The sequence below is a fragment of the Phaethon aethereus genome (genome assembly GCF_964289735.1).
Source record: "Phaethon aethereus genome assembly, chromosome: 16".
NCBI classification, from domain to species: Eukaryota; Metazoa; Chordata; class Aves; order Phaethontiformes; family Phaethontidae; genus Phaethon; species Phaethon aethereus.
Window position 1 is genome coordinate 5831372 of NC_138592.1, and position 13916 is coordinate 5845287.

A 13916-nucleotide genomic window follows, 5' to 3' on the forward strand; every position below is an offset into this window, starting at 1 on the left:
TAAAAGCTGGCCATATGTTAGAGGAATGATCTGGACTATAGCAGTTGTCTTATATCCTTTGATGAGTGTTTGTATGCATAATTCAAATGTGTGCATGTGTTTGAATTCCAGCTTGTATTGATTGAATTGGTCTCTAATAATAAACAGTATAAATAAATCAGATGGAAGTTAAAGCACTGATGTGCCATATGGGGGTGGGGGATTAAATTCAGTGCAGTGACCTTGAGCAGAATGTAGTTTCAAAAATGCCTTAAATATGCTGATGACATAAAATAAGGCTGAGGAAATTGGAGGGGCAGGAGGGTAGGAGACAGAGGAACAAAACAAACTCATTCAAAATTATTTGGATTTATCAGGATTACAGGCAGATAAGTGGCTTATGCAGTTTATTGTAGGGGAGTGTGAGGTAATGAGGCCAGGGACCAAAAGCAATCAGACTCCAGTCGGAGTGAGAGCGATGTGGAATACAGATCAGAGTGTGGCAAAAAGGGCCCATGCAGCACTCGGGGAAGTCTCGTCTAAGGTGAATACCTGTCTTGGCGCTTCTTTTCTTACAGAGCTCAGCTCTACAGCTGTGCTCACTGCATGGCTGAGAAACGGCTGGTGCTGCTAAAGAGGTTCCTGTTCAGCATTGTGAATCTGTGAACTGGCTTGTAAATGACAGCTGGGTTTAAAATGACCTTTCTCTTTGAAGGTGTCCAAATACAGCTGTACCTCTTTCTGGGAACAAACGAAGTAAAGCAAAGAGGAAGATGGAGGGAATATAGCCATGCCAGCATGAGTCGGAGGGACAGAGTCAGGCCTTATCTATCAGTGTAAAAACACTCAGGAATCCTTTCATGCTGGTTTGACAAGGCAAAAATCCTTCAGGGGCTACAAGATGTATGTCTGCTAGTTGCAGACAAATAGAGGAGAATCCAGCTTTTGATGTCACAGGAAACATGAACTGTAACTGAGCTGCCTAATAGTCCATCACACTGACTTCAGACTAGAAAAATTTTAAAAATGTATTGTTTCAGAATTACAAGCACCATGCTGGGTCACAGTAAAGGAAAGAGAAATTGGTGAATCTTTCCAGTTGGCTAATCTGGAGGTAGATTCTATGGTTTTGAAAGTACTTGTTTTCTTCTGGGTTTCTTTCCTTCTTTTTCGTTCAAATGTCTGTTCTCATTTTTAAAATGTTTCATTTGTCCCCTAAATTGTAAACTTTAGATTTTTCTCAGTTGTGGCCAAGTAGCTTCTGAAATCCAATCAAAGGCAGAAATAATAAAAGGAGAGCTCTCTGCATTGAATTCTATTGATGTCCTCGCAGCTTTCTTCATTCTGTTAGATAATATATTAACCACCCCTGTTTAAAAGTGCGTTCTGAAATTTGACCCATATCGCTAAACATTTTTATACTTATTTTTCACAGAACAAACTAGATATTTGACATATAATCTTCCTGTCTCACCTTTTGCTGCTCCAATTTAATTTATATCCAGAAAGATTCCCAATAGCTGATAATTTCCAGTATCTTAATACCTAGGGCATATAAATAACATATAGACTTCTCTTTTTCTTTGAGTCTTCCTTGCTTGGTGCGGCATTAGATGGAAGTCCATTATTGTCTAGAAGCCATAGCTGCATGTGTTTTGTTTGCCATAGAGAAGCAAGGCAGTGAGGAGCTACAGGGAAAACTGAACTGGAAGGGACAGAAGCCAAGGCAAGTCACAAATGATAACTGGATCCCATGTTCTAACGCTTACGACGTATCAGAATTGAGCCATGAATGGGGAGTGAGGAACGAATCCTTGGAGAAGTAAAAGATGCACTTGGAATTTTTCCTTTTCTAAGTCTCTTTAGGCTTTTGTGGCCTCTGATTAACATGCTGCCCAGTTCAGCATCCCTGCCTGGAATGCTGGAATCCCTACTGGAAGCATGCTGGATGCGCTCTGAGATGCACTGTACCCCCACCCAGAGACAAACATCTTCCTGAGATTGCTTATGTTATTGTAATAATAATAATGAAAGCAAAATAACCTCCATGTACTTGTACCCCATGTTTCTGTTATCCATGGATTCTCTATGGCAATGTTCAGTGTTAGTTAGAATTTGCATCCTTGGAGTTCTGTTGTCAGTTCGGGCTGTTGTCACACACTTAGCTAATACCCTCTAGTAATTTTATTTCTTATTCACATGCACACTTAATGTCCTTAATCATTACACTGAAAAATGTTAACCTTGTCATAGCTAGTGACTGGAAGCAGAAAAGTCCATTTAATTCTCATGGGAATGAGTTCTAATTTTCTGCTTGTCAGAAAGTGACATTTTACATATTTTTCTCTTTTTTTCCACCAGTTTAGTGCTAAATTTAAATGTGTGTGTCATAGGAATAGACCTTTTGTCTGTGCTAAACACCCCAAAAGCCTTGGCGGGTATCCAGTATATGAGACTCTTGACCAATAGCTGCTGCTAGAGCTCATTTCATGCACTGAAAAGAAGGAGAGGTGAGACTGAAAAGTTAGAGATAAGAGGTCATTGCAGAGGGCACATTAGCATTGCACGTCAGAATGCATATTTTTTCCCCTAGAAAATATGGATGAAAAGCAGCTCATCTGGAATAAAATATCCAATGAAGAAACAAATTATGTTAATCAAGCAGGCTAGTACTAATATTTGTCATTAAGATGTGACACCTTCTATTTAATGTCACAAACTACTGGGAGCTTTTGAAAAATGTACTGGTTTGAAGGCAAGTTGTCTGCAGATATTGAGTTCACTGTTCTGTGAAAGGGAATAACTTGTGTCTTGAAAAATAGATGGCATTTATGGTAAAGAGAAATAATCCTCCCACAGGTTACAGCTGTTCACTGCATTGTTGGCCGGTGGTCTTATCTCATCAGTGGATATTTTATAAGATTCTTTTTTTTTTTTTTTTTTTGGAAACATTTCCATAAGGCTGTTTTGAGGAGGACATTGTGTGCTGGGAGCTGGATGTATTTTGAAAAAGAGATACCACTACAAAGAACTCTGAGTCTAAATTGCAAAGATGGATGAAGTAAAAGTGAGGGATGGTTATTTTGCTTTTTACAGATGGGAACTGATGCAGAGGAGAATGACTGTTGTGGCCAAAGTTACCCTGGGAGTCCGTGGAATTGCATCCTGATCTTTGAAGTCCAATTCCAGTATCTTTACCATATATTGTCTTTCTGTTCCCTCGCTGCTGAATGTAGATTTAATATGCACGTGTGTAATGAGCCAAACATGTTCTGCATATGTTTAGCCAAATTCTGACCTTAGGGACATGAGGCAAGCTTTCCCTTATCTAGTTAGGAGTGTTTTCATGGCTGGGCTCAACCCAAGGACTGCAAAACAGTGTTGGCATTTAGTTTATGAAACATCCCCCTCCTAGGCTTGAAGTTCATTTCATCTGCCTGTTTTTGGTGTTTTAACAAATTTGAGCTTCTCTCTGAGTTCTGGAGAAGAGATGGCAGGCCAGTGGGTTACGAACTGCATGGCTGATTGTCTGACCTCCTGCATTGTCTCTGCAGCAGATGCTGATTAATGATTAGCATGTAACAAATTAATAAATCAATACCACAAACAAATAAACCATCCATTACAGTGGCCTGTCCAGTCTTCTCAGGGGGAGGAGAAACTTGCAGACATTACATTCTTCACTGTATGTAAATGCCTCTGGACTATGTGCTATCTTGACATCTTGCAGATCTGATATACAGATGAGAGTAATTATATTCCATATAATAATGGAATTTGATATGTGCTGAAAAAAAATTTGAAGTTTTTTGCTTAGTTTTGTTCTATGCAGATGTTCTTGAAGGGAAGGGTGAGTGGTCAGCACAGTAACTGTGGGCTCAGGAGAAACAAGTTCAATATGCTGTCTCCCTGCACTGCCCAGGCGTCTTGCCTTGAAGGGGTTATCCACGCTGACTAATTTCAGACAGCTACCTTTGAAGTCTAGATATAAGACCGTATTGCCCAAACTCTCTCTGTAGCTTCATGGAGAAAGCAAGGATCCTGTAGTTCATCATTTCAAGGTCTGAATTTGGACCCCAGACCTGAATCATGATCAGAGAAGTTTAAAATTAATGTGTGTGAAATATCAAACATCACTGACCTTAGTCCCTCTGAGCCAGAATCAAGCAACAGATCGAGTTACTGTGTTGTCATCAATAGGCTGTTAGAAACACAAAAACTTTTGTGCATCTGGCCTTGTTTTTTCAGAAATAAAAAACATTTAAAGGTGTTGTGATACATTATGGAATCAGCTAATTAATGCCCTTGTAACAATCAAAGAGAGATTCAGACAGAATTCAGAGGTGGTTTCTGAATCTGTACAAACACCTCCAAACACAGAATGGGACAGGGGTGTAAATAAATTCCTGACTGGCCTGACTGATTTTTCCATTCTCCTTACACAGAAAGTGTATATGTACTTCTGTGCAGTTCACTGGGCGTGATTTATACAGTCTAATAAATGACAAGTATATGTGTGCATGATTAGAAGGGACAATAAAGAAAAGCAGTTGATTAAATTGAATTATGCATAATAAAGCTGTAATTTTATAGAGAAGTGTGTAGTCATCAGGACAGAAAGTGAAGCTTTCTTGTTTAATTTATTAGTGTTGTGAGAGACCTGAGCTGGAACTACAGTCTTAAAAGCTGTAATATTTTATGATGTGTCATTGTATTACAAAGAACTTACTTTCTAACTCTTTATTTTGGCCCTTTCCTAAAGCAGCATATCCTGCCCTGCACTCTAATCTTACTGGCTTCCTATCTTTTTATGCTATTCTGGCTCTGCAGGCCTTGGGTCAAGTGTTGTCTGGGCTTAATTTAAGGAGCATTTCTGATTAAATATGGCTGTAAATCTATTCACTGCATTTTGGACAAATATGATTCTGCCTCACATGGCAACTTAATTAGAGGATCTGGGAGTCAGCTGAAGTCTAAATTCAGAACTGTTTTTTAGAAGCACAGACCTGGGGAAGTTCACAATCCAGTCCAGCCCTGCCAGGTAGTAGGTCTGATGTATTTTATGTCAGGTATCCAAAACCCACTGGGTTTAGATGAGACCAGAGGAACAAAACAACCTTTTGGAACCTGAGGTATGGGACAAACTCTGCAAACTGGCTGTCACCTGTCCTTATGGGGACCATGCAGTAGGTATAGGCTTGCAAGGCAACAGTGTGTATTTATCTACTTTTTCACATTAAAAAGTGTGAGAATGATCAGTACAGAGCCCTTCTTCAAACCAGAGAGAGATTTGGCTCAATAGGTTTGAAGACCCTTTCTCATATTCGGATGCTTTAATCACATCCACAACTACTATCTGCATGTGCACTACTCAGCTCCAAAACAACTATAGCAACACTGCGAAATATACACGTGAATATAGAATACATTCCAAATAATTGCAGTATTTATGTAATTTGGTGTCTTCTGAGTTCCACAAAACCTCAACAGATTAACTCCAGCAGAACCAGTAAGCTAGTAAGTGCACACAGCACTACAGAGTCTGACTCCCCAGCAGAAAAACAGTAAGAGCAGAACCAGCCAGGTAATGCCTGTCACTATTGACAGTAAATGACTGACTAGCAATTACTCCAATGGTGCAAATGAAAGGAGAATTAAAGGCAGATTTAGGCAATCTTTTCTCCTTCCTGACTCCTTTAAGTGTAAAATACTGCACAAATGCATGAGGGATATTTTAATTGTGATTTGCTGAGTATGAAGAAGCTTGTTCCCTCTCAAGTTAAATAGCACTGACCCAGGGTGAAAGAGTTAGTCTCAAGTGGATATCCCATTAAAATGCTTATTTTTTCAGCACATTAAACAAATAGAAGGACAAACAAACCTGTTTTGGTCAGAACCGTGGTGAAAGCTGGTGAAATGGGTCTTTTCTCATTTGCATACAAGTAACTCAAAATATTAAGGACATAGATTCTAGGAGAATAAACAGCAGTGCTGTTTATAACAACAGCCAAATTATTGTCTAGTTTGCACTGCAATGCGGTCCCTTTAGCCTGGCACTGTGCCCTGGTCAGAGCTGGCTCACAACCCCCAGAAGTGAGGCTAAAGTGGATTTTCCTACTGTAAAGATTCAGGGCCCATCTCCTGGTGCTCTGCACTGCAGAGAAAGAGCAATGGGTGTCAGAGCTCTCCCTCCTCCCAGTCCCTGACCCAGCAGCACCACCGCTCATACACCCTCATTTTTCCTGTGACAGAAGCAGCACAGCCAGCCTGACCTCTCAGGACTTGCGCTTAAGCAAGAAGGGGCTATTTTGTGGCCCCTAAGGATGTGCTGCCACAGAGAACTCCCAACTTTGCCTGTGAATACAGTCAGGAAGGAAATGAGGTGGGGGACAACATCTCTCTGCCCAAGTGAACCGATAAACAGTGTCCCTCACCGCTTTCTCTCCAGCCTGCCAGCTGTATCTTGGCTTCTACTATGAGACTGTAAATATGTGGCTTTTGTTCATTAAGCAAGTACAATGCTAAGATGGAAGCTGTAATGCACATGATGGGGAGCACAAGAAATTACTACAGCTTTCATTTAAACAAAGGACGTGACTGTGCTCTGGCAATAAGAGTGTAACGGCTGCTTAATTTTTCCAGACAGGGACTGTAGCTCGCTGGGTTTTTTTCAGCTCTTGCTTTGTTTTTTGTTTTTGCTCCAGCTTTTAAGGATGAGAATGTTGTGTCTGACGCATGTCAGCAAGCAAAGGAGATTCACTAGCATAGCTGGGTTCATCTTGCTCCCCGGTGAGGAATAAAAGCATTAACCGTCTCTCACTTCAGGAGGAGAAGGGGGGGCTGCTTTCAGCCTGCGAGAAGTGAGAAGGCATTGTCAGGTTTAGGTCAGGCTGGAGCACGGGGCTGTGTGGGGCTCTCAGCAGGACAGATTAGCTGGGTGTCACACGGCAGCCTGGAGGCATCGTTCGGAAAAAGCAAGAGACAGAAGTGTGTGTAAGCAGTGTGTGTGGGGGGGTGAAGGCTGCCATGTCTTGTTTTGGTGCAAGGCTGTTCTCTACAACAATGATCTTTCTGGAACGCAGACTGAGAAAACTGGATCAAATAAAGAGCCTTTATCAAGGAAGCAGAGACAGAAAATGGCCACTTCTACACTCCCTACTTTAGAACTCTAAATAATGCTGTTATCAGAGCTCTTAAAAACATCACTTAACAAGAGTCCTGCTCAGCCACATTTAAGCCCCGTCTGGTACCTGCAAGGCCTGATCCTGCAGTCAATCACACCCAGCAAAGCTGGTGTCAGCATAGCCACCTCACTGAAAAGGATGGGGGGAGGAATGAAGATTCTTTCTATTCTGTTTATTTCTTCATGATTGCATCTATTTTTGTCCTTTGAAGAGTGAAAGGGCCAAATTCAAAGTTGAGTCAAATTTGGGCAACATACGCAACCTGTGACCACCAGGTGTAATTTACATTAATAAAAACACATTGTACTGACTTTCTGCCAGATATCAACATAGCTATGTAACTACACCTCACCTAAAACAGGATGCGTAAGGTTATCACATGATAAAGAAACAGTGGAGCTTGCAATAGAGACATGGCAAGCTGCCTCACAATAAAAATGGTAAACTGCATCTCCATGATTATCATTAATTTCCTGGACTCCAGGTTTACTGCTGTAATCCCTTCTCTCCATTCCAAAACAATTAAATGAATAAACACAAACTTGAAAATCCCTAAAACAGTAGTTTGCCTCATTATTGCAATCAGTGCACAATGCCCATCAAATGGCAATGAAGTTAAGATCCTTTAACTTGGAGTGAATTCTGAGCAAGCCTTAGCAACTTCAGGTGGGTAAACGTAGTTTTTGCCTGTGTCGGATCTGAAGTTTGGATAGGCATCCAAGTATTCAAAGGTTTGGGTGCCATAGGGCTTTAAATGCGCTTCAGTGTGGTTTGTAGTGCAACACTGACAATGCCTGAGGAACATGTAAGGAAGCCTGGGATGCTGCTGTCTTCTGGGTCTTACAGAGACATAGGAAAGTAGGGCTGGAAGGAATTTTGAACGATCTTCCATTTTAGCCCTCTGCCTGTGGTGGCATCAGCTTACACTTTTACCATGTAATATCTTTATGCTGATTATTTTAAAAAGTAAACCTAGTATTTGAAATTTATGTATTTATTATGGATCATTTTAAATTGTGGAGAAATGAAGTAAAAACTTGGACAGAGTTTTCTTAGTTTGTAGCAGCAAATTAAGAACTTAATATTTACTGAAATGAAAAAAGAAATGCACCACTCTTATGTGAAACATGATTACCTTTTTCTTAGCTGTCCTTAAAATCCTGAGCTTTTTGTTACTGACACAAGTCAGGAGTAATAAACTTAAATTATATAAAAGATATGACAGGTAATTATCCTCAGAGATACTCTCTAAAAAGATATTTTAATATATTGTACGATAATGTACCTAGCCTACCTGTATCTATTGTATACAATGTAACCTCTATTATGCATTTCCAAAGAGTAGGAAGTGTGTTTATTCTAAGTTCAGATTTTTCATATGCTTTTGTCTCTTAAAAAAGAAAATAAAAAGCATTGAGAAGTAACAACCAGCCTTTGATCTATCATTTCCTGTGCTGTTGCTAAACACATGGTGAAATTTTTGTACTTTTAGAAGGTTTACTAAGGCTGTGTAATCTTACTTTTGAGATCAATGTACTGATTTAAGAATAACTAAAGCATTAAAGGCTGGAAAAATCTTACACTGGGGATCAGACATAATGATGCTTATTGCTAACCTGCTTTACAACCTTTTGAAGTGATGTTGTTCTAAAGAATACGTTGCCTCATGTGTTCAGCCAGAATTTTGCATGTTACAGTAAATACAGCTGCATTTGCTTAAATGATAAGGAATTAAATTAACCTGCTATGTTTACTTTTATACTTATCAGATGGTCTGATCCCATCTCATCCTTCTTCTCTGAACATCTGGTGAACTGCTTCCCTAAATGTTGAGGTGCTGCCCATAAGCTTCAGCACTGGGTGGTGGCTATCTGAAGCCATGACAGTCTGTGGATGGTGCAGAGGAAAACGCAGATGCTTCGGAACACTTAAGAACACAACCTCCAGTTTCTGTGCAAGCCTTGTGCTAGATGTTGTCTAGTGGCTTACCACCATCCTGGGATGGTTTTGGACATTTATACTCTGTCAGAGCCTGTAAAACCCAGTGCTCAGACTGATAAGTGTGTCTTACTTTGAAATTGGTGTCACTACATCTTTCTGCACTGAGATGAAAAGCTGCTTGTGCTACTCTTCAGGTTATATCAGAGCATTTCCAAATGGAAACCTTTATGGAAATAAATCCACCATTGAGGCATACAGGAAAGAGCATTCTTTTTATCTCTTTGTCTTGTTCTTTGTGTAACAGAGCAAGTCCTGAGACATGTGTGAGCCGCCTGAAACGCTAAAGTCAAAATTATCTCCAATTCATTTGACAAAAATAACGACTCTCTCCAGTATTTTGTTTCACTGGTGCAACATGAATCAGATTCGTATTGTTTCCACAAAGCTTCTGGTTTTGTTTTGAATTTATTTCTCAATACTGCTGGTCTTTTCCATGTATGACAGAGCAGATTGAAGGGGCAATGTTTCGTTCACTGGCAACCTGATCTGTTTCACAGCACAATGGTATCATTATCCAGAACAGTTAAATTTATTACACTATGGTCCTATGAAATGGTTTGACATGCTTTCAACTAGTTAAATAACAATTTGATGGGATGTGAAAACCACAGGAGTCAGGAAGAAGGTAATAGTCTGTGAGTGGGCCTTATCTGTCTTGCAACACTGACACTTACGGTTTCAAGGGGAACTAAATACAACACATTTATGAACCTAATGCAAGAAGTGACCTGGGCTGGGCTTCACATGGGAGTAGAAATTTCTGGTCTGGTTGCCAGTGACCATGTTAGACTAGTGTTTGTCGCTTTGGTACTTTGTAGTACGTGGAAGAAACCACAAAGAATCCTTCACTAAAGGGAGAAACGATGTGTGTGAATGGGAAGCCTTAGGTCTCTGAAAAGAAAAAAAAAATCAGTCTCCTTTGTTTTGTAAGGCAAACAATCTCAGAATTAAAGTTACTTCAGGCTGACAGAGTAGCCAATAGCAGGAACTGGAGACAGTAATTTTTGCACAAACTTAGGACTGTTTGTGCAAATTAGGCTAGTTGCAGCATATAACTTTGTAGAAAAGTCTAATGCAGAAGAGTGATTACATTTATTCTCTAAGCAGCCACCTTTTGCAGTAGCTTCTTCCAAAATGTACAGCAACACTTGTATGGTGACTGCAATTTGAATAGTACTTATTCAGAATCACCATTTCACTATCATCTAATAAGAAATCTTTATTCTCTTATGCAAAGTGCATTTCAAATAAATAATAATCTTTCAACCCTGAGCTCCCTGTAAAATATTTTATATTAATGAAATTATAAATAAGTGCCAGTACTATGCCAGTTCCACCAGCACAGAAAAGAACACATTGTGAAGGAAAACATACCAGGTTTTTGTCACCCAATTTTGTTGTTTATAAAGCAAATGCTTGTGAGAAAGATAATTTTGATTTCATCGTTCTTCAACTTAAATACAACTGTCATTTAAGCCACTACTATTATTTCATCACACACCCAGGAAAGCATATGCAGGCACACATCCATGGTGGCAAAAGATGTATGGCTGACCTACTTTCATGTCTTGCTGTGGTGACTGTGTATCAAATACAGTAAAATTTTTGCATGTGCAATTCTGAAAGCATCATCCATAGTTCCCCTTTAAAATGAACCTGTTACTAAAGAACTAGTTTATCTGAAAACAACAGTCAAAAGACAAGATGGCTTTGGTTTTCTGAAAAATTTTAGTCAGCTAAGGAGGAACTGATATTATGCATGCCACTTTGCTAATGTGAACCTCAGACCACCAAAAGCTTTAGGAAAGACTACACCAAATGAAGTTTAGACTGAAGCATAGAAGGCATCTAAATACCCTTGCATCTTGTTTTCAACTTTCGGTTAAAAATAAACTGCGTAACTTTTTATATATGTTTAGAAACATCCCATTCTGCTCTGACTTGCACAGAAGCACAGGTCTAAGACTTTTATATAGAATTAAAAATATCCTGACTTTTGCTGCATTTTTGAAGTGATTTCATTTTGTTTTGAAGCATTTCCCCAGTGTGTGCACTGAGTTTACCAACACTGTCCTGACCTTGGAGATGGTGTGATATTTTATGGTGTGCAGTGACATTTATATGCCCAACTTGGCTCCAATAAATAGGCTAATTTCCGCAAATTAAATGCCAGGTTTGAAACATTAAAAGGCAATTTAATAATTCTATATTGGCCTTTTGGATTCACAACTGGGGCAGTTGACTGGGCAGTCCTTTGTCAGCTCCAAATCCACAATTGCTACATAATTTTTTCACATCTAAAGGGTCAAACTACAAGTGTTGGGAAAAGAAATAGTCAGGTTTATAGTTTCACATATTCTTGAACACCAAAACCCCAAATACATGGATCAATTAACAACTGACAGATTTATGCCAGAGGAATTAGTACAAATTTTAGACAATACTCCTTACACATCCCAAATTAGGCTGTATCAAAGTATCTCCTGACGTAAAGGTACCTTAAATGATGGAAAGTATAATACAAAAACCTTACTCTTAGTACAGAGTTAATATTCAGAGATTGGGAATAAGATTCAGAATTGTCCAACTGTAGATGCTGGACAAAGAATTTATTTTGGTTTTCAAAATCAAACCATGACTCATATGGATTTGGATTTCACTTCGTACAAACATCTACTGGATATTAGGTGCCAACTTTGGTTCTTTAATATAACATTTTTTAAAAAACAGTGGTCTTGAAGCTCCCCTTTCATTTGGCCTGAATTAATGTAATTTTCTTGCTACTAAATTACACATTAATCTTTACTATAACTGTTTATATAAATCAGACAAGAATAAGAGGATCTATGCAGGACCTTAAAATAAACTGAAGAACCATGTGATTAAAATAAAGAGAGATACAAACCTAGCAATGACAAGAAAGCACACCGATTTAAAATACCATTCTTACAATTATCTTGCTTGTTCAAAGAACGGTTTACACAAGTTATAGTTAGTAGCTAAACTGCAATTTAGCTTACATTTCCAGAGTCTGATTCCAAGTTATTCTTTATTCTGGTTTTTAAGTAATGTGTCTGAAGTTACTTCTACTATGTATTCTCATTCTTGGGTAATCTTTCCAAAGGATATGAGTCACTTCTCCATTATTTGTAAAGAATATGGAAAAAGTAAAATATTATTATTTTGTGGGCATTTGGAACTGGATGTAAAAAAAATAGGTGGGATGTTGATCATTGTGAGTCATTTCTTGGGAAGATGGAAAGAACAAACACTAGCTGCTGACCTACTGCTATGAAGGCCAAGGACTTACTGCTGACTCAAGAAGTAGATATTGATAGCTGCAGAATACAAAGGAGATCTTGCATCAGGATTAAAGGGAAAAGGCTTTGCTCTTTAAGTAATAAGGAGTTATAAGGAGCTGCTTGTGTTGATTTCTCAGAGGCTGTTTTTTGTTTAAACAATCTTCTAGTTTAAACATGTCAACCATCTAGAACTATATCCTGCAAATAGTTGCTACAACTAAATGAGTTTCCTTCTGAGTTTCCAAAAGTCCTGGCAAATCTTCAGGTAGGTAATAAAGTGCAAGACTGAACTCCATAGCACTGCGGTAGCTACACCAGTAACTCCCAGTGCAATCCCCTACTGTTTCTGAGTCTTTCATCAGTCCTGGTTGGTATAAATACTGGTATAAACAAAACTGAAGCAACATAAATACTTTGTAACACATTTGCATTCTGATCAACTAAGTGAAAAAACCCTGTTTTGATACCAAAACTGATTTTTGAAAATGACCTCATTTTGCTAAATGGCCTTTGTATGCTTTATTTATACCAGTAAAGCAGCTGCACTGGGAACTACTGATTTACTTGTGTCCGTAACTAGACAAACTACCTGTAAAGCATGCACAACACAAAAGGCAATGCATTTAATAATTATGACAACTATACCTATGATTTGCCTTTTTTTTTCAAGCTGCAGTGGACACACTATGATGAGGCCTGATAATTATCTTTTCTGCAGGTGTTTGTTTGTTTGTTTGTTTGTTGTGTTTTACTTTTTAATGAGGAAAGCTTCTTTCCAAATGTAAGGATGCAGTGCCATGGCAGCTTGAGCCAATTTAAGTCATGCCTGCTACTCTGCTCTGCTTCTTCTCATCTCCTTTCTGTACAAAAGAGATGTTTTTGTGCTAGCACAGGCACTTGAGGAACTCAATAGTGAGCCAGTTCAGAATGCTGATTGAAAACCAATTCTAAATACAGATTCCAATACTGGTAAGTGATGAATTGGGAATGAGCTGCAGGGTAGGATCATCAGGAACATGGCAGTCTGTATTTATGTTTGAAAAAGCTGCTGTGAAACCAAGTCTGAATGGAGGTTTCATGAAGAAACAATTGTACAAATGTGCTCTGTGTCTACATAATAATTTTTTTAAAGACTTCTGATAAATATCTTAAAATCATAGTCTTACTAATACTAATAAAACTACTATCTGCTCTGTGATCTTTATATTTGTTTATTCATTGTACTTCTAAGTAAACCTGAAGCAGTGTTAACAGCTTGAATGCCATAGATATCAAAAAATCAGTAACAAGTAAAATGCTACATTAAAATGTTCATACTTTAACAAAATGATTGTGGATGTTTACATAAACTGGTTTTAAAGCATAAATGTTTAACCGTCCAACAGTCCACTAGAGCATGTTAACTTAGGAATGCAAAAGGATCTATATGCCTAATTCTTATTTCTTAATG